At 51.8% G+C, this 19,662-nt stretch overlaps 1 protein-coding gene and 2 long non-coding RNA genes across 3 annotated transcripts in view; 1 reads left to right on the forward strand and 2 right to left on the reverse strand.

The window, feature by feature from the left end:
* LOC128821200 (zinc finger protein 208-like) overlaps positions 1–19,662 on the forward strand; it is a 1,118,338-nt gene that overhangs the window by 157,223 nt on the left and 941,453 nt on the right. The window lies entirely within an intron of this gene.
* Positions 1,181–2,107, reverse strand: LOC128821212 (uncharacterized). The gene is made up of 3 exons (XR_008441040.1): positions 2,087–2,107; positions 1,607–1,749; positions 1,181–1,269 (listed from the first exon to the last, which is right to left on the reverse strand). It is a non-coding gene; the product is annotated as an uncharacterized LOC128821212 (long non-coding RNA).
* LOC128821213 (uncharacterized) lies at positions 8,290–10,720 on the reverse strand. Its single transcript, XR_008441041.1, has 3 exons — positions 10,578–10,720; positions 10,219–10,338; positions 8,290–8,416 (listed from the first exon to the last, which is right to left on the reverse strand). It is a non-coding gene; the product is annotated as an uncharacterized LOC128821213 (long non-coding RNA).

Below are 19,662 nucleotides of genomic sequence, written 5' to 3' on the forward strand. Positions count from 1 at the left end.
ATTCACTTTTACTTCCCTGGAAAGCTGACAGAATTGGGACTGCTCTGCTACAGTAGCTGTTTCTACCCACTGATCCAAGTGGTCACTAGCACAGCTGTTAATATCCCCATGGAGACTATGGCTGCGTTCTAGTCCCTGTACTTCAGCCTTGTAGAGGGACTGGCTCTTTTCCGGGTCCCCTATAAATCCAGCAGGTCTCAAAATTAGGATGAAGTTTCCCTGCTGGAGCTCTGTGGATGGAGAACCCCAAGACTGAAGAGTTCTAGAAAGGATCTTATTCTTCTTGTCTGAGGAGAAAGTGCTCTCCAGATGTCATGTCTGGAGCAACTGCTGGGAGCTGGGGATGGGCATTTTGGGATGGGAAAGATCTCACTAGGAAAGTCTCCAACTGCAGATGTTCTGATAGAAAAGAGGATGGTTTTGAGGCCTTAAAATGGTCCAGAAAGAGTTTGGAAAGAGCCTCCACCCAAGATGAGCGTGTTTGGCAATAATGTCAATAAAAGCAGGAGTCTCTGGAGTCTCCGGACTCCTCCATAGAGTCATACAGTGCCTGGGCTACTCCCTGATGAGATATCCCACACAATACAGAGACCACAACCAAATTCTCATGCAGACAAAACTTGGGGTTCACCAGCATATGCAGGAGAAGTGGATTTCTCTCCACTTCAAAAGAAGAGATGGAGTGCAGCAGACTTAACTCCTTGTTGGTGAAAAGGCACCAACCAGATGAAGAGATTTCTAACACCGCAAAATGGGATAAAATCATAAACCATTGCCTTCCATTCAACAGGGGCTGCAACACTGGTGCTTGTGGCACAGACTGATGGTTTGTGTGTGGCTGAAGGTCTCTTGTCAAAAGGCTTCCCCATCTTGCGTGAGTGTATCCGGTCACTGCGCTTCCACCTCTCCCCTGGAATGCTCTGCTGGTGAACCTCACGGCTGTCCAATGTCCAGAGGAAGCAGGGGCTGCTCAGCCAGCAGTGATGGTGTTCTGGTGGTTCTTTTTGCAAAAGCTGGGTTGGCTTTTTTTGCCATTTTGCTTCTTACCTTCTCTGTTTCAGGCCACTTGGCTGCCGGCTCTTTCCTGGTGGTATCCTTCCGTGGGACAGCGCGCATTTGGTCATCCCAGTCGGGAACCTTCCTTTGTGGCAGCTCAAAGTTGACCTTGGTCACCTTGCATTTCACAAGGTGCCTCCTGAAGGTGGCTGGGACATCTGATTTCAAGGACACTGTGATGTCCTTGGCACAGCCAGGATGGAGGTGTCCCACCTAGGGAGAATCAGGGAGTCAAGACCAGACTGGAAGCGCTGCCAAGGGCAGGACTGACAGCAAAAGGGACTGATGTGCTGAGCAGCTGTGCCAGGAATCTGCACCTCAGAGTGGATTTATGTGAAGTTTGATAGACAAAAGTATGAACAGAAGGTGCCACCTCCCATAACATGAAGCCTTTTCTGCAAGGCTGGCAGCCTTGGCCCAGCCAAGACAGGGACTCCATCTCCTGGCACCGGAACGGGCTATCAGTGGCATGTGAGGACTCCCTGCCAGCTCCCGGGAACACCAGGGCAGGGCTTGAGCAATGGGGAAAGGCAGAGCAGTCCACGCTCACCTTGGGGGAGAACTGGAATGGGGCGCCTGCCTCCCACTCAAAGTGCATGACCTTCGTCTGGCTGTGGTTGCTGATGCTGAAGGTCCTGTGGCAGGGCTTCCCGAGAGCACAGTCCCCAAAATTGATGTGATTCACTCTGACAGCTGTTAAGGAGGAGAGCGAGGGATCTCAGCATGCAGGGAGCCCCACCTGCCCCCCTGACGTGCACAGACAGCTGCATGTTCAATGCTTCCTTGCTCCAAGCCTTCCCTGCTCCGAGAGGGAGTTCCCCAGGCAGTTTCACCACTTCCAGGGAAACACCCTGACACATCCCAAAGCCAGCGACGTGCAGCACAGCACACACTGCTCTGCGTGCATGGCTACCACACCCACAGGCCACCAAGTCCCGTGGGTGACAGCCAGGCCTGGCTAGAGGGAGGACACGCATGATCAGCCATTTTCCTCTTCCTTGCTCCACCTTGGCAGCCTCTCCTCTCTTACCATCAATGACGTCTTCCTTCACACTGATCTTGGCATTTCTCTCCTGTGTGTCTTCCTCTAGTCCAATGAGGGTGAATTCGTCCTTGTGGCCTTCACCCACCAGCTCTATGAGGGTCTTGACAGACCAGGTGTCCCCCACTAACACATGGATCTTCCCTTCCAGATGTTGAGCCAGGCTGGGTTTGAAAATGACACCAAACTCTGCTGATTGCCCACAAGGCAGAAGGAAGAAAGGCTTCTTTGGGGGCTTGCTCTCTGCACAGCAATGGAAATCAGAGTTAGGTGGTACAGCTGCACAGAGGAAAGATTTCCACAGGATAGATGAGGAATAAGAGGTTGAAACCAGCTGCCTTCTAAGCACAGGTTCTACCCTCAGTGGTTCCAGACCCTCTTCCTCTGTTCACAAGACTGCCACCTCCAGACACAGCACCACTTAAGCAGCTTAACCTCAGGCTGATGCCCAGCCCTCATTCCATCTGCTTCCAGCCAGCTCCAGCCATATGCAAAGCTGAGCCAAAGAGTGCTTTTGGCTTCTGCTGGCTCTCTGTGTGCTCAAGGGCTGCGTCGGTTCAGGCTGGTACCTTCCCACGAGCAGCAAATAACCTCAGAGGGTCCACTGAGGCAGTGACGGTCCCCCACAACTCAACCCACCATGTCTAGAAGAACAGAAGAACTTCCTACAACTTGCTAGGAGGAAGCCCTGCAAAAATTCCCCAAGAAAAGCCTGGGGGACAGAGAGCCCAAGGAAAGAAAGTGTGCCTGACATCTGGCTGCTGCTCAGCCAAGAGCAGCCAAGAGCAGGGCACACGTTTTCCCTCTGTGCATGATCACACTTCTTGGTTAATGAATTTACCGTTTCCAACGGAGCCCTCTTCCGCATCTCCAGCGTGGAATATCCGGAGTGCGGAGGCCCTGCCTTTCAAGAAGAATGCTGCATGCTCATCCTCCAGGAGTAACATAAACTGAGAAAAGAGAAGCCAGAGCACAACGATACTGGTGTGAGGACAGGATGGCACAGGGACTGACACCGCAGTGCTGCTGCCCCCGCATGGGAGCCCAGCACCTCTCCCACTGCAAACAGCACTTAGCACAAAAGCAAAGTCAAACCAGCCGGGGAAAAAGAGTGTTCAGAGGCATCTGGATAGAACTGACACAGAACCAAACAGGACAGAAAGTAGCGGGCAGAATGTAATTAAACCACATCTAAGTCTACCTAAAATGTAGTAAACTAGGATCAAATACAATCTGATGGAACTGGGAAATCACACATGTCCAGGAGAACAAAAAGTGACCTGAGAGACAGGGCGGGGAAAATACTCCACCTCCTTTCTTGTGTTCAACTTAAAGAAGAAAGACTGGACAAAAAATTTCCAAGAACTCCCTTCTTGGGGAACAGACGTCAGTCACTTGTTTAAAAAGAATTCCTGACACCTCTTTCCAGGTTGGCCGTGTTTTTTGGGACCCTTCCCCTGTGCCACAAGCACTTGTTCCCAAAGCAGAGCCTTCCTCGAGCAGGACCTCCTCACCTTGGCAGGTATGATGCCATCGTTACGGATGACCAGGGGCAGCGTCTCTGAATCCCCCAGCTGGAGCTGCTTGAAGCGCAGCACGGCGTATCCCCTCTTGCTGCGAGCGCTCGGGCGCACGACTGTCAGCTGCGGCTCGTGCCCCTTCCCGCTGATGGTGAAGGTCAGGGTTTGGGGTTTGATTTTCACAGAGCTGCAGGAGAGGCACAGAAACAATGTCAGCTGGCACTAACCCATTTCTCACTGGGCAAGCGAAGCTGCAAGGGCCACCCACAGTGTTATCCCTGCCTGGTGCTCCTGTACCCCACAACACAGCCCCCCACCTGCCTCTTCCCAATCCACGCAGGGCCATTCACAAGAGGAATCTGCTCCAAAGAGCCAGAGCCTTCCACAATAACAGTTAAAATGAATTATTTCACTTAATTGAATCATGTAGCACAGCTGGTAAGTAAGGAGGCACCAGATGAGATATGGCAAATCCCCTGGCTGTAGTGAGACCAGACTTATGCAAGAAGCAAAAGCACAGCATGAAAGCAGTGCAAAAGCAAGAAGGCAAAAAGAAATCCTTGTCCCTATCAGTAAAGATCCACCGAGGTGGTGTTTTGCTCCCTCTCCCCAGGCCAGGGATGCAAAGGGACGATAGCCCAGGTCTCCTGGCTGCCTGCCACATCCCAGCCGCGGGCTGGTGCCTCCTCACACCGGAAGGGTGGTGCAGGGCTTCTCCTACCTTTTGCTTTCCAATGCGGATGCCTCCTTGGGTGCTCGGCGGATGCGGAATTTGAAGCCGAGCATGCCTTTGTTCTCCAGCACGACAGTCTGGGTCTCCTTGGTGCCCTTGATCATGGCTCCGAAGTCGATGGGCGAGGCAGGCTCAATGCTGTACTTGCTGTACTCAGCTTTTGCTGATACCCTCACTGGGATGTTGGCGACAGCCTGGCCTCCTCCACCTGAGCTGGCATCTATCACCTGTGTCCACAGGAAGGGTGGTAACCGAAGCAAAGAGGCCAGCCTCTACCCCAGCCTCCACCCCAGGCCTCCATCCGTTTACCCCTCCCTGTCTAAGCACCTCCTCCTGAGTCAGATTCTCAGCTCCACTTAGGAAGCCTCCCAGACGGTTTTGAGAGCCTTTGTTTGTGTATGTAGGAGAGAGGATTCTCCAGTTAAAGCCCTCCTTCCCTTAGACACCTATCCTGTTTACGCTCCCAAGACACCGTGTGGTAACGCAGCCTGGCCCAGGCAGCTCACCTGGCAGTACAGGATGGGCTTGTTCTTGAGGAGGATTTCACTTTTGGGGTGGAAGAGCATCTCAACATTCACACCACGCTGGGAGGCAGTCAGCAGGCCCGACTGAGGCTCAACAGTGAAGTGGGATGCCACATTTTGCATCCTGGGACCTGCACCCTTCAGTGTGAAACTGGGGAGAAAGGGCAGGAATGGAGATCTCTGCAGTGCAAAGTTATAGGTGCCACCAGCACAGCCAGGACTTTGCATAGGACCAGAAAAAAAGAAAAGGGAGAGTCCAGCTCTGCCCAGATCTTGACAGAGAGTGCAGACAATGACGAGGTTACTGCAAGAAACCTTGAGACCAAAATTTGTCATTCACTCCTTTACAGAGTCTCAGAAAGAGAAAGGAGGTGACCATCAAAGGAAGGCAATGAATCTCAGCATTTCAGTGGCTGAAATTTTGGGGCTCTCCTTTGGGCTCCAGCTGAGCTGTGAAGAACTGCTGGTTTGGGGCTGGATTCTCTGGTAAAATAATTGATATTAGAGAGCCCAGGGTTTGTATTTCCTGCTGGAGGCAGCCAGCATGGAAACAGGTTCTAGCCATTGACAGAGGGAGAATTCAGGCCTGGGAACCCGAGGAAATGCTCACTACCAGGCAGCTGGACTCACCTGTACTCAATGTTGTATAGCCCTTTGTTCTTTAGAGTCAGGACTTTCTTCACGTTATCCAGGACATGAATGGTTCCAAATTCCAAGCTTCCATCTGGACCTGCAGAAAAGCCACAGAGCGAGGTCAAACACGGTATTTGTGAGCTGCTGCAGAATACACCAGGTCACAAGCTACACGGAGGTCTCGGCACAAAACCCTTTCCAGCAAGTTTCTGTTCTTGGAAGTGTTTTCCAGCTCCTTGTCTGCCCTTTCTCTTCTCACTCAAAATATCTGCAGGCTCAGTAGTTAAGGAGCTCGGCTCCCACTTCCTCGCTTCCAAGCACAAATCCAGTTACTTTGGATGTTGTGCTGAGCCTGTGGGGGTTGCCAACTGCCTGTTCACGTCACTGTTGTTTCACAGCCCCCAGATCCAATCTGCACATGCAGCTGCACACTTCAAAGTTCAGAGGGGGGAGACTTAAGGCTGTCAGTGCCCTGATAATGCTTTATGCCACACAGCTTGCAGGGTATGTGCTTTATCTATCCATGCCATCCTTGCATGCTGTCCCATCCCATCCCATCCCATCCCATCCCATCCCATCCCATCCCAGTGCTTTGGTCACCCAAAGGTAATGCAGTGCACCTGGACTGCTTTGTTTGGGAGGCATCCACTGACCTTTGGGCATGTCGATGCTCAGAGAAACGTCATAGACCTCTGCAGAGATTTTGATGTTTTCAGCCTGAACAACCCCCACGATGTTTTCTGGATCTGAAACCTGAGGCAGCAAGAAACAAACACTGTTGAGATTATTGTTTTGGTAGACAGCCTGTAAGTCCTTGTCTCTGCTGGCTGCTTCCCCTGTGGCCTCCCTGGCTTCGCAAGCGTTGGAGGACTCCCAAGCTTTGCTAACCTGTTCCTCTCATGGGCTGCCCCAGTGGGATTCGGCTGCAGTAAAAAACCCTCTCAGCCCAACTCTGCACTCTACAGCAGGGAGAGCCTCTTGGAGAGGCACAGAGATGTAAGAACAACCACAAGAAGTGTCAGGTGTCTCAGAGCAGGTGGCATTGACAACCCTCTCCAGTCACCTAGCACCTTCTCGGAAATGCAGCCCCTAAACCATGGGGAACAAAATCCCAGGGGGAGAGTTTGTTGCACCATGCAAGAGCTTCAGACAAAGTCCAGTGTAGAGATCACGCCGCAGTCTGCACAAGCAAACAACAACCTTCAACCACCCACAGGGACAAGGCTGTGGAACAGGCTCAGGGTGCAGTGTCTGGTTATCTGGGGGGACGTGTGATTTATTAAGGAAATATGGATATTGATCTAGTACCGATACCCAACTGTGATGGACAAAAACTCTCTAACAGTTTAAAGTTAGGAAGTGTATGCTTATTGCGACGCCGGGCAGCGTGCGGGATAGCTCCCAAATACACACCGCACCTTTCAGATGATTACAGAGTCCTTTTATCCACACAAGTGTTGAATACCCAAAATACAAATACACATTCATAATTTAGTACATCCCATTCCTCGCTTGATATGCTAATCATTTCAAAAGCTATTAAGCATGCGTAGTTTGTTCCTTGAAATGGGTCGGTGGTCCCTTTCATGGGGAGGGGTCCCAAAATGAAGAAGTAAATGAAGTCTTCCTCATTCTGACCTTTCTATCTTTTCAATGCTAATATGACAAATGAACCTTGGTAGAACTCCCATTCCCTGTCCTCAAATGGTTTCAGAACAGAGGAGGCCCACAATTGTCTTATGTTGCTAAAAGCTATTTGTCAGTTTCTACATTCTTCATTATAAACCCAGCTAACTAAAGATTGTGTTGACAAGCAATCAATTATTAGTTAACTACTAACTCTTAACTTCATCAAGGCCTACTCACTGATTTTAATTAACTCTAGTAAGGCAATATCTCTAAGTAAAATCTTAGCTCCTCTAAAATCTCTAAATCCCTTAAAGTTTATGTTTCACATGGATGCACTGCATGCTCTGGCAAAGGCAGTGTAGAGGCAGAAGTTGGGGTCAGAGCACCCTTGTGCCTGTCGGGTGCAGCTCTTCCTGAGCCTGTCCCCAGCAGCACAGGGCTGCTCGCTGTGCCCCGCTCTGCCAGGCAGGGCACAGCCCCTCTCACCTCTAGTCGGAGGGTCTTCTTCATGCTGCCAATCTGCCTGGCCTTGAAATGCACCGTCACTTCAAACTCAGAGCGGGGAGCAATGGTGTCGTTATCTTGTGACAAGGAGAAGTCCTCAACAAGGTCATCCAGCCCACTGAGCTGCCAGGCCATGGGCAGCAGGGTGTAGTTTCTCAGGACCAAGGTCCTGCTGTCGGTCCTGCAGAGACAGGAAGGCTCTTGGCATCAGCTGCTGGATGGCCACACCAGCCTTGCCACTGAATGCAACTTGGAGCAGCTCCATCCGTGCCCTGGAAACCCGAGTCAAACGTTTTCTCTTTGTCACAAGTCTTGGAGTGCTTGTGGGATGACTGACCTGTGCAGAAGCAGCTTGTCAAAGGACAGCTCCAGGGGGCTGACCTCCAGCTTCATGTGCACCCCATGGCAGCACAGGCTGAAGACCACTGGGTCCGGGTTCTTCCCAATGCTGCAGATGAGTTTGTCTTCCAGGAAGCCAGGGGAAGTGGGGTATGCCCAAATGGTCAGCTCCTGGCGCCAGCCCCACAGGAAGAAATAGAAAGAGCTCTGTGTGAGAGCAGGAGGAGCAGCCCCTGGGCACTTCTACGCTGCCTGCTCTGCCTGCCCTTCTCCTACCTGCTTCTCCTTTGGTTTCAGTGCCATGCTGGCAGGGTCCAAAAGGAACGTCTCTGCTCCCCCAGCATTCTCAAAGGAGAACTGGACCTCTACGTCCACGGGGGAGTTGTTCAGGATGGTTAAATTCTCCGAGTTGCCGGGACAGTTCTGGGCCTCGTACCTGTCCACAAAAGGGGAAAGGGCTGCAGAGCAGACTGTTGGCTTTGCCACACATGGAGGAGAGCACCGTGTGTGCCGGATCGGTCCGTGTCTCACAAGCGGGACGGGACCCCGACTGGTTGCAGACTCAGGATTTATTATCTGTCTGTGTCATACAAGCAAAAAGCAAGAGGCACAGAGAAACAATAACATCCATGCAAACACAGATCAGAGATAAGATGGCAGCCCATGCAAAGCCTTTTTCTACATATTCCTTGGACCAACAGCATAAAAGAAAAGGTGTAAAGTCATTATACTCTAACCAATTAGAAAAGGACCCAGGTGGGTTTAATATTAAAAAAAAGGACTTCTATGAACTTCAAACAATACACAATAATTAATTATTTAAGATGGAAACTTTTTCTATCTTAAAGCATATATCTAGGACTTTTCACATCTTGAGCTATCAATAAGTTCTTGCTCTTTCGTGTTCCTTATGATAAATAGAAATGTATTGACTTGGTTCTTAACTTCCTAGCTTCCCATGAGAAGGTTTTGAAATTTCCTAGCTTTTCTCAGCTTTGTGTCTACTTTCTGGGGCCTTTCTGCACTTTCTAAAGTCTTCTACCTTTTTATATTCCTACACGTGTGCACCCGAGGAAGTGGTGCTGGAAGACCCTGCTCTAACAAACAAGTGAGGGAAATGGATCCCAGTCAGGGGCATGGGCGTGTGCTCATCCTTGCCTTACTCTGATGCCTTCCCCTGGGCTTGGTGCCTCCAGCCCAGAAGCCTGATGATGCTCAGGCCACTGCAAGAGTTTTTAATACAATGGAAATTCAAAGGTGCCTAGAAAAATAATGCTTCAGCAGGCACTTGGGTTCTTTCCCCTTCTTTCTTGGGGTGCCTTCCCTGCAGGGTGCCTAAAGAAAGGCTTTTGAAAAAAGAGGTTTGCTAATTTCTTTCATAAAAGTCATGAAACTGCTTTGGATTTGATGGGTTAGCTCAAAGGCTGAGAAAGAAACGTAAAGCATCAATTCCCAAGAGGAACTGAGGCCAAAAGAGAACAAATGACCCTTCTCTCAGGTGTGGAAATGACTTTGGAATGAAAGGGTTAAAGAGGCAAACAGAAATCCCAGACCATCCATCAGTCTGGCTAAAGATTGTCTGTTTTTTAAACTATTTTGATTTCATTTCCTTGGGTTGTCCAAATAGCCCTAGCCCTCCAGAGCTCCCACGGAGACAAGAACTTAATGTTAAATGTCATTAAAAAGAAGTGACAGTAAAATAGAAATACACAATAGCTTCAATGACAATCTGTTTAGGCAGACTTTATCCAGCAGTGAGGATGCAGTGTCATTACAGGAAAATGTAATTCCTGCTGTACGTTACCCCCAACACCTATTGGCAGGTCAATAATAAAATCTTGTTAATAATTACAGATTAATGAAAGGTTTACAAAACCATCTACAGAATAATTGCTCAACCAGGCTACCTGCAGAGCTGAAAGCACTTCAAAAACCACCATCAAGTTCATTTCCTAAGGGGTGAAGCTGAGATGTGGAGGGGGACGGAAGTTGCCCCCCAAGACACCTTTGGACTGGCAGCAGCATGCGGCTCTGGCCACCAAGGCGGCCACCACGGCACCCACTGGGCAGGCAGAGCAGCTCCTCCAAGGCTCATTTGCCTCTTGTCTGCTCAAGTTCACACATCTGTGGTCCCTCAAACCCATGGATCTCCCAGGACTGCCCTGGGTTGTGCCGCCAGGACAGCCTGTCTCTCCAGGCGTGCCCACAGAAGTGCAAGGCCCAGCAGGGAGCACATACCACTCTCTTGATTTCCCACACAGCAGCGGCCCAAAGTGGAATTGCTTTGTGCTCTCAACATATTCCTTGACGACAACTTCATCTTTCTCCATGGTTTTCCTCCACTGTGGAAACACCACCCTGGGCAGAGAAAGTGGGGAAGGAGGAGCTATGAGGTGCTCCGAGTAGGAAATGTAGTCAGAAAGCCAAAAGCCTTCCTGGAGGCTGAGGTACCATCTGCCTTCCCAGCTCCAGCACAGGAGGAGGTGCTGGGCGACCTCAGGCAGCACCATCTGGCCAGGCCAGAAGCCCCAAGGGGCAGCCCTGGCTGTGGTTCAGGGGCAGCTGTGGTGTGGGAGGCTGCCAGGGGCCAGCCTTACCGTGGGTTCTGGCTGATGCTGGGGTACAGGCTGGTGCCACTGCAGGGCAGCTCGTACTGGCGCTTTGTCTGCACGAGCTCAAACCTCAGCGTCTGCTCAAACTTCCCTGGCTTTATGGTGGAGAAGTGGACCTTCAGTTCCACCTCACCACGGGCAGGCACGATCCACCGGTACCGTTTCAGCCTGGCAGTTAAAGAGGAGAATTCAGACACTGCTGAGGAGCAAACGAAGCGAGGAGGGTGCACTCGCCATCCCACGGGGGCACTGGCACGGGGTCGCTGTGGAGCTGGGCACCATGGGCCTTGTTTGGCAAGAGGAGCAAGAAGCAGAGGCATCGCCTCCTCCCGTGCGGCTCACCTGAGGAATTCTGTGGGGATTGAGGCACTTTCCAGCGTACTTTTGCATCTTGTTGCGGAGGAACTTTCTGCTCTGCCTGTGGAGATCTGGTTCTCCTCTGGAGAGCTGTCTCTGCTGGCCGCTTTACCCATCTTTGGCTGGCCCTCGGCAGAGCTGCCCTTCGCATCCGGGGCCTTGGCCTAAGGGGAGAGAGAAAAGGGAGGCAGAGGTGAGCCCTGAGACATCCCCATCCTGGAAAGCAAAACGGGGGTTTCTTCACCAGCAGAAGAGAGAATAAATAAATAAGTCCACCTGCCCATGGACTTGGTTTTCCTTATGGGTGTTTGTTTGGCCTAGGACTGTTGGAATCCTAGATACCGAGAATTTTAATCTTTCTCTGCTAAAAGGCACAGACTTACAAAAGAGCACTGCATTTGACCTGAGGCTGTAGAGAAGACTTCCAAAATTAATTAAAAAGACTGAAATTACGAGTGCGTAGTTAGTTACAAGTGTGTAATATCACAAAGTAAAAATCTTAGAGTTTAAGGTTTTAGAATATAGTAATAAATATGAAGCAAGATAAAAGTTTTAAAGCAAAACCAAATTATTCTTCTTCACCTTCTTCTTCCTTCTTCTTCATCGATTTAAGTAATGTTTTGTAATTAGACAAAAAAGTCCACATTACAGGCTTTGAAAAATCAGTTATTATTAAGTTAAAAAATAATAACCTAAGTATCATTTCTTCATGAAATAATTTAATTTAAAAAAACCTCATAACAAAAAATAGTTAACCATTTTATACCTTGCTAATGAAAAACTACAAAACTCACAGCTGTGAAACTGTTCCACTAATAAAAAATAACAAACACCTAAACCCAAACATAAAATACCATCTCAAATACCTTCAATCCCAACCTCAACAAAAAAACCAAAAAAACCCACCAGAAACCCCAAAAACAAAAAAAACCCCAAAAACCCAAACAAGAAACCCACACAGGACAACCCTTCTCACTCAGGACCCTCTCCTCAAAGGAAGTTGATGGTTTAAGTGACTTTTTACCTCTTGTCCTACAGAACTGCTCTGTCCCCAGCAGAGCTGTCTCTTTTGTCCCACCCCTGACAGAAAGGAGACCTGCAGCCACGGGGCCCCATCACATCTTCACTACCTCTCCACCATGATCCTTTCCCGTCCAACCTGTCCCCCATGCCCCCATCGAGCCTGGGCCCTGCCCTGGCACCACTGGAGCACCCACCGGATTGTCTTCCACAGCAGCACCTCCCGGTGCCACAATGGTGAAGGGCTCCACGCGCTCTGCAGGGCCCAGCCGCTCCTCTGGGTACTCCACTGTGGAGAGCACAGCAGCCGGGGCAAGGGGAGGCCCGTGGGGATGCAGTCCCACGTGTTCCAGCACCTAAAACAGAAGAGAAAACCCTGCTTATACTTCTGGCACCTTCATCCGCCTTCTTTAAAGGCACTGAGCTTCTGGCAATGGGGTTGTTGACTGATATGAGGTGTAAGTGCTTTGTTACGCCCGGTGGGGTGAGCGGGCTCCAGAGCAGAGGCAAGAGCTACAAGCAGGGCCGGGAGAGAAACCTCTGCCGAGTGACTCAGCTGGTCAGAGCTGGCCTTGCCCTGGGCATTGCCTCCATCTCCCTGGCACAAGCCTGGCAATGCTGCAGTGCTGTGAAGCTTGGGCAGCATGTACAAGGGGACCAGAGCCGCCTCCTCACCTTCTCCTCCTCAAGGTACTGCTCATCAAAATCCAGGGAGTAAAATTCAATGGGGAAGTCGCAGGGGTTCTTCACCACCACTGTGGCCTCCACCCCATCACTGTCCACCAGCACCGGTCCCATCTTTAGTGCTGGGGGGCTGAACTCCAGCCGTGGCTCCAGACCTTGTCCTGAGAGGTGCAGCTTTAAGTGATTGCTGCTCCCACAGATGTTAAGCTTCAGCTCATTCTTGTAAGACCTCTGAAAAGAGAAAAGTGCAGAAAACTCATCCATGAAGTCCCGGGTGACAGGACCCCAAATACAACAATGCTTGCCCCAAGGTCAGGGTGTTATCAGTCTCTCCAAGGTGAATGGAAACCAGATATTTACTTATGCTAGGGACTACGGCGTCTGTGTCCTGGGGCTGAGGAACTGGGATGAATCCTGGTGTGCACTGAAACTGGGTATTCGGGAAGCAGGTGGATGTACAATGGACTGTCAGGTGTTTTCACCTGGTCATGCAGGAGAGCAATGCTCATGGGAAGGGGCCCCGGGGTTACAGTGTCCAGACACAGTCCTGGTACTGCTGCATCAGGCAAACACCAGCTCCAGGAGAGAGGCAAACGAGCTCTCGCTGGCCAGAAATAAGGGTCATCTTCTCTGCTTAGTGCTTGGCTCTGGTCCAAGCCAGACACAAGATGGTTACATCTCTCCAGCAATTAAAAGATCCCTGGGACTGTCTGGGCACAGAAGCACTTGTGTCCATGCTGGCACACACTGCCAGTTTCCGAGACCCAGCGGCCACAGGCAAACTACTTTTGGGAATGCTCCATCCTTTAAGTTGAATCCCCAGCTGCACGGCAATGTGCAGGCAGGCCAGAGCCCCAGGCACTGCTGGCAGCACACCACTACAGGTGACTGTCCCGCCGTGCCCAGGAAGGTGTGTGGTGGCTGTTTTGTCTGTCAGTCCTGCAGCAGGATGAGCCCAGACTGGCCATTCCAGGATTATCCTCTGCGAGTGGGCAGCTGCTCTGCACCGAGTGTCGCAGCTGCAAACACAGCCAGGCCAGGGGGAGGCTGAGGGGAGTTGGGCACATCCCCTCCATGTGCCGAGAGGCAGCCCTGGTGCTCTCTGTGCAAGCTCCCTGTGGGCATTTCAAAGCACATCTCACGGGAGTGCTCTGTGGGGTGAACTGAGCCACGCAGAGTGCGGGCCTGGCAGAAAGCTCCCTGTGAAGGCAGCGCTCATAGCACACTCTCTGCACCAGGCCCTCATTTCCAGATAGCCCTGACAGGCCTCCCGGGCTGACACCTGCCAATCTCACCTCCTCCTTGGGTGTAAAGTGGATTTCTAAGTTCTGCCAGCATCCTGGATCAAGGGTCCCTTGGGAGGGCGTCACTTCAAAGGGACAGGGCTCATCCTCCAGCGCCTGCCACTTCTGGCGTACGGCTGGTGTCATGTATTCGAGGTGATTGTTCTGGGCACAGAAACCAATCGTGTGAGGTCTCCTCGGTCTGCGAGGACAGAGTCCCACTTCCTGAGTGCTCTGAGACACGGATACGGTGCTGAGAGCATCCACAGCCAAAGCAAGTGTGGCCCCAAAGCCTAGAGCTGGAGGGAAAACCTGTAGACAGGGCAGGCAGACAGGGAACTCCTGTCCTCAGAGCAGCAGGAATGGGTGAAGATGGCAGAAAAGCAAAGCACCCGCTAATGGAACAGGTCCAGGCAAACCAGCCTTGATCCAGACCCTCAGAAGCTTCCTTCAACACGCTGCAGACCCAAATGCTCAGGCAGCCACAGGAGCAGAAAGGGCAAGAGACACAGAGAAAACCCAGCCAAGAAAGTTACGTGCTCAGTGTCGCCTGTGCTTTACCTTCAGAACAGGCTCGATGGACCATTTGCAGGGTGCTTGGAAGCGGTTGTAGAGCCGGATGGTCTCAACCTGGCACTGCCCGAGCAGGATGTCAGAGAACTGCAGCGTGTTCTTGGAGAGGTCGAGCGACGCTTCCAGCACAGTGGCGCGGAGGCGGATGTGAGACGTGGGGCCTTTTGTCACCTGGAGAAGGACAGAGAATTCAGCGGAGGGTGCAGGTGACACGTGCTGCTGTGCCCAGCCTGCTGCCTGCCCCAAGAGCTGTGGCACCTCTATGGGCAGCAGCACATCCACGTCACCCTGCGGCCAGCGGGCACTTTCAAAGCACACGTTAAACGCCATGGTCTGGCTGGGGGCCAGGCTCTTCATCAGGCCCAGGTCCACGCTGAAACCTGGAACAGATGAAGACAAAGCAGCTTAAGTTAAGGCCTTACAGGTGTCCTGGCTGAGAGGTCTGGGGAAGGCCCCACGCCGGGCTGTGACCCGGATGAAAACTTGGAGTGCACCTGAACACCCCTCAGACACAGTGAGCCACTGTGACGGAAGCGCAGCCTTGCCTCAAGGCCTTTTTTGGAAGCCTCTCTTGATCCACCAGAGGATCTCACAGGCTGTCTCCTCAATAAAGGCTGAATACAAGTGCTGTGACAGTGTGAACTCCAAACCAAGCATTTCCAAAGCACAGCAGACCCCACTGGTTGCCAAAACAGGCCCACAGAGTGCCCAAAGAAGCTTGCTGCTCGTGGGAGCCAAGGGCAGAAGATGCTGAGAGGTGACCAGGGTGATGAGCCCATCTGGCCCCTGCACTGAAGCGTTAGGGCAGTCACAGGCAGGCCAGGCCAGGTCCCTGGGCATGGATGGCCAGGAGAATTCTGCCTCTAAAGCTCCCAGCAGGGGCGGCGCTGAGAAGAAAAAGCTCAAAAACCTCCCCAGGTTCAGTGGCTTAAGCTAATCTGTCTGAGACACCTCCTTCAAGGCCACAGGAAGTGTCTCCAGCACTGCTTACCTGTGTCCTGCAGGACAGATTCATCGACCTGGAAGGACACTGGGATCTGCCCGGGGTTGGTGATCTCCAGAGTGCTTCTCTCAGTGAAACCCTTAAGGACAGTGCCCATGTCCAGGACATACTCGGGCAGCTCAACTCTGCAAGGAGGAGTAAGGACAGTCCTTAAACCACAGCCTGGCTGCATGTCCAAGTGGACAGCCATAAATACAGTGGCTATTTCTTTATTCACTGCTGTCAAAACTCAGCTCAAGCCCAAGAAAGCCATGGCCTGACCACCTGGCAAAGAGTTTGGGAAGTCAGGAGGAGTGCAGCTCCTAGGTTGTATCAGCTACTAATGGCACGTGGAAATAAAATTATTTAAAATGGACACTGGCCACAGCTCCTCTGCCATGAAGAGCCAGTACAGGTGAGTCCACAGGGCCTCCACTGGTCTCAGTGGAACTGCCTAGCCTGGTGTACAGCCTGAGCCTGAAATTGTTTTGGGGCCTAGGAATATGATTTGCCTGCACAGGGAATCTCCACTGCTCTGCAACCAGATCACATGATCTGCTCTGCAGAGCATCTGCTTCCTGAATTGAAGCCTCTGGTGCTTGTGCTGCATCATGACGGTGCAAAGGGACCCACCAAGTTACCTGGATAAGCCCTGCCATCCCACCAGGGTTCAAGCCATCTGATTTTGGGTTTGAAAGGCTTTGCTGACATGTGCGGCTCCCCTCTCCTTTAGTTTAGTGTGCTCTGTTAGTTGGAAGCAAGGCATCAGCTGGGAGCTGTCTCTTTCAGAGCTAGCCAGCAGGGACAGAATTGATGCTGTCTGGAAGGGCTTGAAGGTCTGCACTGGGTGCCCCAGCTCTAGGGGCAGAACCCCACGGCTGTGGGGAGCTGAGCAGTCCAAAGCTCAGCGTGGTGCTGGGGAAGGGAGGACACTGCTGCTCCCACGTAGCGTGACACAGCCACCGGGACCAGACCCTTTCTGCACTCCAGGCTATTCCCAGCTCTGCAGGCCCAAGGAGCTCTCAGGAGAAGGGGACATGGCTGGGTGTTCCCCACGGGGCACCTGGAGATGGGGATGGGAGTCCCTACTCACTTGACAAGACTCTGGCATAGCTGCTTGTCAGGGAACCTGCTCTTCGGGGGATGGCACGTGAGCTTCTGCTGCAGCTCCAGAGCAGCCTTCTCTATCAGCATCCTCACCATGTTCATCTGCAGCTGAGTGCTTGGCTGAGGAAAGGCAAGACAGTGGCTGCTTAGGCAAGGTCCTTCCCAAGGCCCAGCTTGCACCTGAGAAAGGATCCCACCCTGCTCCTGCTGGGAGGGGGTGTGGGGTCCTCCTGTCTGGCTGCTCAGTGTCTGTGACACCTCCTGCTCTCTTAGGCGGGACCTCATCTGCAGGGAAGTAACTCCAGCATCTTTGCCTGCCCAGACACTGTTAGAGCTGCTCTGGCCAGGCAGACAGACCAGCCAGGAACCTTCCAGAGCTCCAGACACCTGCCTGCCCCCAGCCAGTACCAAGGCAGCTTGGAGAAAAAGTGTCTTGAAAGGGAACCGGAGCCAAGCTGGTGCCTCTTGGAGATGAGCAGCAGCAGCACAGCCCCAGGGCACAATCAGGCAGCTGCTGTTTGGGTCTGGAACTCTGGCAGGGCTTGGGCTGGGACCAACAAACTCCCCAGCAATGACCTGCATCTCCTTCAAAGCACCATCCCTTGAGCATGGCCCTCAGGACCTCTCCCTGGGCTAGCCAGGAAGCTGGTGCAGCCCCAGAAGAGACCATGACCAGAGTGGCAGCCCTAGGGGCAATGCTGAGCTGACACAAGGTTGTAGGTGGGCAGGGAGGTCCCAGGTGCCAACAGGGCACCGGGGAGCTGCTGTGGGCTGCAAGGGGCTCAGGTGAACACGGAGAAGGTGGCATGTGCCAAACGGGGCTGCAGCTGTTCTTACTACAATGCCAGAGCCAGGCACGCGGGGCTTCAGGTCCTGAGTCTTTGCATCCCGAGTCTCCGAGGTCTGAGTCTTTGGAGTCTGAGTTTTCAGGGTCTGAGACTTCAAGGTGTCAGTCTTCAGGCTCTGAGTCTTCTGAACAATTTCTGATTTATTCCTCTGGCTGTACTGTTGCAGGTGTTTTACATGCTGTTTCAGTGGCTGCTCATATTTTTCATTTTCTGAAGGAAGAAAGCATCCACAAAGAGAAATGTGAGCAAAGTGCCAGTCCCCATTTAAGCTGGCAAGTCCCCACCTCCCAACATTGGTGTCTTCCAGAAAGAAATCCCTCAAGCCATCTCTGGCAAGTGGATGCTGCTGCTCCTCTCTGAATCCTCATGTTCTCTCCCTCCCCACCGAGGAGCATCTCATCCCCTGCAATGCCACGCAAATCCAACCCTGCCTGAAGCCCTGCCAGCCTCTCTGACAGCTTTCCCAAGCCCTTCAGTCTAGCCATCATCCTTCAGGACCCTGCCAGATGTGCTGGCAAGCTCTGCAGGATGGCTCCTGGGACAAAGCCCACATGGGATCCTCTGCTCAAGACTCAGGAAGCAACCAGGGGGCTTGACTTGGCCTGGGAGTCCTGCAACCCTCCAGGCTCGGTGGAGGTTGGCATGAGCTGCCCCATGGGCATGTGGTAGGGAACCAAACCAGAGGGGCCCTTCCTGGGGGCAGACAGGCAGTGCCCACCTTTGGTGTTCCAGGGCAGGTTCACGGTGATCACGGGAAAGGACGCTTCTCCTTTCAGGAGGATATTTTTTGGCTCCAGGTCACCCACTTTCAGCTGGTAAATCCTGCTGAAAGCTCCTGGTAATCCTGGCATGTAAGAGAATTTCAGCGCTTGCTTCTCGCCAGGTGCCATGGAGCCCTGCAGGGGCAGGAGGAGAGGGAGGGAATGCATCAGTGTTTGATGGGGATGGCTCAGGGGACAGACAGGCTGGGGACACAGAGTCTCATCTAGAAGAAACCATCAGACCACATCACCTTCCTGAGAAACACATTACAGTGTTGGCTGTCAAAACTGTTAGAGTAAATACTTTGTGGTTTATAAGGCTGACTTGTGTAAAAGAAGTTTTGCTAAAGTTTAGAGTTCTTTTAATGCCAATGTTGTGTTGTGATACCAATGTTGGTGAAGACTTGTTGCAATATTAACATTTAGCATTTATATAATGTTAGATTATATATATAATATTAAATTTTAAATATATATTAATTTATAACATATATAAAAATATATAACACACATATATATCAATATATAAATTGAATTTTTAACATATATATAATATTAAATTTAACATTTAATAGTGAAGGAATGGAAACCTGTCGAATATGTTGGAAAGTAACAAATGACCACCACTAGGACAACTGCACATGCTCCAAAAAGGTGGGACAGAGGAGGAACTATGTTAAAAATTCTGAATATGTACAACCATTTGTAAATATGTATTAGGCTGATGCAATACCCAGTTGATATTAGGGGTGCTGCTGTGTGGACTGGTGTGCCTCTGGCTGCAGCTAAGCTGTTAACCCTGTTAAAGCTGTTAGCTAAGCTAACCCAGCGCTGTTACTTCTGCTTTATTGACTTTGGCCCCTATTGTCCCTTATTAAATTTTCTTGAAATTTTACCTGGGGAGTGGCTTTTGTTTCTCACACCTTCTACCTTCCTTGTGCCCAAAAGGTCGAGCCTCCGACCCCGGGGTGCCGTGCGTCCTCCCCAGGGCTCATAAGGCTGCAGCCCCAGCACAGCCTGGTGCGAGCACAGCCCTGCTGCTAATGGGCTTTGCCCTCTGCCAGCAAGAGCCCTCCTCATCAAAAAAAGGCTCTTCTGCTGCTGCTGGGGAAGGGAAGTCCCTGCTCTCAGCAGGGCCAGCAGCTCCTCTCGTCCCTTGTAGGAGACAGGCATGCAGAAATGGCAAAGCCAATCGGCTTCCTCTTGCCACCGCAAGGAGGGACAAAGGCAGGAGCGCTGCTTCGGCTCAAAGACATCCAGGCAGGGCTGAGAAGCTTGGGCAGCAGTGGTGGGATGCTGCTAATCTTTCTCCTTGCTTTTCCAGCCCCGCTGCTCCCTGGCCCCCTCACTGCCCCACAAAGCCGCTGCACAGCAGCAAAGCTGGAGGAGGCAGGGAGCAGCAAGCCCAGTAAGGGACACAAGTGGTGCTTAGCTGGCAGTGGGGAGGCAGGGCCA

Source organism: Vidua macroura, chromosome 36, assembly GCF_024509145.1.
Source record: "Vidua macroura isolate BioBank_ID:100142 chromosome 36, ASM2450914v1, whole genome shotgun sequence".
Classification (NCBI taxonomy): Eukaryota; Metazoa; Chordata; class Aves; order Passeriformes; family Viduidae; genus Vidua; species Vidua macroura.